The 3,038-nt window shown below is 28.5% G+C and overlaps 1 long non-coding RNA gene across 1 annotated transcript; it reads right to left on the bottom strand.

Annotated features, from left to right (window-relative positions):
- Positions 1 to 763: 763 nt before the first annotated feature.
- Positions 764 to 2,823, bottom strand: LOC115889277. Its single transcript, XR_004051410.1, has 2 exons — positions 2,736 to 2,823; positions 764 to 1,122 (listed from the first exon to the last, which is right to left on the bottom strand). It is a non-coding gene; the product is annotated as an uncharacterized LOC115889277 (long non-coding RNA).
- Positions 2,824 to 3,038: the final 215 nt, after the last annotated feature.

Raw genomic sequence — 3,038 nt, 5'->3', positions numbered from 1 at the left:
AATTCAAACGAACCGTGTAGTAAGCAATGAATCAATTCTCAGAACTCTTTGAACGAACGATCGCATTGTGATCCAATCATAGACTTAGAATAAAATATAGACTGAGCATCTCATTCATAAATAGCTGGAAGATGCGGACAGACAACGTCTTGTTATTGTTGTGTTATTGTTTTTGGCTCTAACGAGTGCGACACGAGCGATAGATAGGCTGTCTCCGTCGTAACGGTCGTTTCCTGACGGCTCTGCCGCCCAACGCAACACTGTCTTTTGTTTCTTCAGTGCACCTGCACTCTCCGTATCATAGGCGGGTATTTTTTTTAATTTTAATGAAGCTATAATTCAATTAAAAATATATCGTATTTAAACTTTTTATATTATTAAGATTTAGGATAAAGAAAATAGTTTAATATAAAGCAAAGTTTAGGACTTAGAAAAAATACGTCTTAGAGTCTAAAAACGATAAAAATAATAAAGTACGTGTTATAGAAGAAATTTTAATAATCGAAATTATTTAATTTTTGAAATTGATGATAAATTATTAATTTAATAAAATATTAATTTTAGTCAAACATTTACAACTCTAATATTAATCAAAACAGGATCTATTCTATAGATATAATAGAACAGAAAGAGAAAAAACTTTATAATTGTTTAATTTTTTTTTCCGGTAAAAGTGATGTCTTATTATGTAAATTAGAAAAAACAGGAATCTGTTCCATTAAAGCAAGCTTTTAGGAAGTGAATAAAATGAAAACTACATTTATTTAACTCGTTACTGTCTTTATTATAGAGTAAGTATAATAATGGTAATGGTGACTATACTTTATTCAATGGAAATATGCACCAAATTCAAACAAATATAAAAGGCATGAGTATAAACAGTATTACTACAGTAATATTGAACATTGGTTCAAAAATATTACATTAATATAATACAATATTACTGTAGGTATTACTGTCAACGTGCAAGCTTGTTTGAAGCTTGATGTATTTGTATGCGCTTGGTACATCTTGGCGTTGGAAAATGTATAGAAAATTATTAAGAAAAACTAGTACGTAATGGGGGATATCTTGATATACAGAGTGGTCGGAATTGTATTCAGGAAACTTTGGCAGCATAATCTGCAAATAAAATCAGTAAAAAAAATAGTATAAATTTATGTCCTAAAATGCTTCGTTTCAGAGATACAGAGTGTAGAAATTTCATTTTTATTTCGCTTTTTTCCAAATAATTTATGAAGAATGTATTGATTAATTCGTTTCCAAATATCTTGAGAACTATACTTGTGGCGAGTGTCAACAAGAGACCTTATTAAGTAAAAAACGTTGGAAATGTAAATTTTTCTCAGTAGTTTTATATAGATACAGACAAAAAGTATTACTCTTCAAATAACTTAAAAAATATGTAGGTGGCGCCCCCTATTAGTAAAAGTCAAATTGACATCTAAATCTAATTTTTCATGTCAAAAAACTCCCAAACGCCAATTTTCGTCCAAATATTGACGTCACTTCAGAAATTATTTGGAAAAAAATCGAAATAAAAATGAAACTTCTACACCCTGTATCTCCGAAACGAAGCATTTTAAAAACTTACAAGTTCATTTTTTTAGAAAGCCAATGCAACATTTCTGAGTTTCAAATAAAGATAAAAAACAGTAAAACATATAATAATAATATGTAAATTATTTTCTTGGATACATACATATATGGCAAATAATAACAGATTGTTTTATTAAAGATTTACGTTTTGGTTAATTCTAAAACTATCTTCAGATTATATGTGATATTACTTAAGTGATATTACATTATAAAAGAAAAAATGAAAATTATACCTTATAATCGAAAAAAAACGGCGTCAGCGATGGCTATGAAATGAAGATCGCTGTCATTTTATATGTAAAATTATATGGAGTATGTATCGATGGTTTTTTCCAAGCCAACTGGACGCCGTTTTTTTCGATCATACGGTATTACAAATTAATAATAGATTAACAGTCGAGAAAAAAAAAGAAAAAACTCTAGGTAAGTACTGGATAAATTTTAAAATGGCATATTTATTTTATCTTTGTTTAATATAAAAAAAACGAAATATCTACCTGGTTTACATAACCCTGTATAATTTGTGAAATAATAATGGACAAAAATGCAAGCGGTAAGAAAAATATTTACAAAAAATATGTACTTGTTTACATTTCTGGACCATTGTTCGTCATTTTTGTTATCATAATGGTGACCCTATCATAAAAACGTAGTTATTTCTATACCTGATGTGAAACTATAGGGAAAAAGTAATGTTTGTAAAATATTTTAGTCTTGAAAAAAAATAAGGAATGTTTGGTATTTTAAAATGTTTGGTAGCTTGTAATTTTTTCGACTTTCTCGATTGTTTATAGTTTATAATAAGCCTTAAAAATTGTTGTTTCATAATGGAATATCATTCTGGAATTCCTGTATGTTATTTTAGATTCTAAGGATGGTTTTAGAATAAAAAGAAACACATTTTTCATAAAAAAAAGCATTAAATTAACCAATGCCCAAGAAAATAATGTGTCTACTTCTTATGTACTTAATAATGTATCTACTCGTTATATTAATAACGAGGTTAGTAAGAACCTTTACGTAAATGATAAATATAAAAAATACAGATTTTCCAGGGTTTATAATTTACTAAATTATTATCTAAATAAGCGCCTTTCTACAACGCCACTGACGCCAAAATAGTAAATTTGACTTACCTGTGGAATGTTGTTCCAGGACTTAAATAGTCCAATTTCTTACAAATTTGGCACTGACGAACCATGTTTTATAGTTTTTAAATAAAAGTAATCAAAATAAACACTAAACCGACACTACACACTAAGAAAATCGAATCCAAAAAATACAAAATCAAAACATCCAATAAAAACAATAAAATAGCCATGGAGAAACTGTGACAACAAGGTTTTACGACACGTGCTTTACTCTACTATGGCTCTACTACGAGAGAATAAAGAATGAACAGGCGACCCGGCGATTGATGGGTGTTGCCAAATTGTAAA

Source organism: Sitophilus oryzae, unplaced genomic scaffold, assembly GCF_002938485.1.
Source record: "Sitophilus oryzae breed Bouriz unplaced genomic scaffold, Soryzae_2.0 scaffold_813_pilon_pilon, whole genome shotgun sequence".
Classification (NCBI taxonomy): Eukaryota; Metazoa; Arthropoda; class Insecta; order Coleoptera; family Curculionidae; genus Sitophilus; species Sitophilus oryzae.
This window is presented reverse-complemented; position numbering and strand designations above follow the sequence as displayed.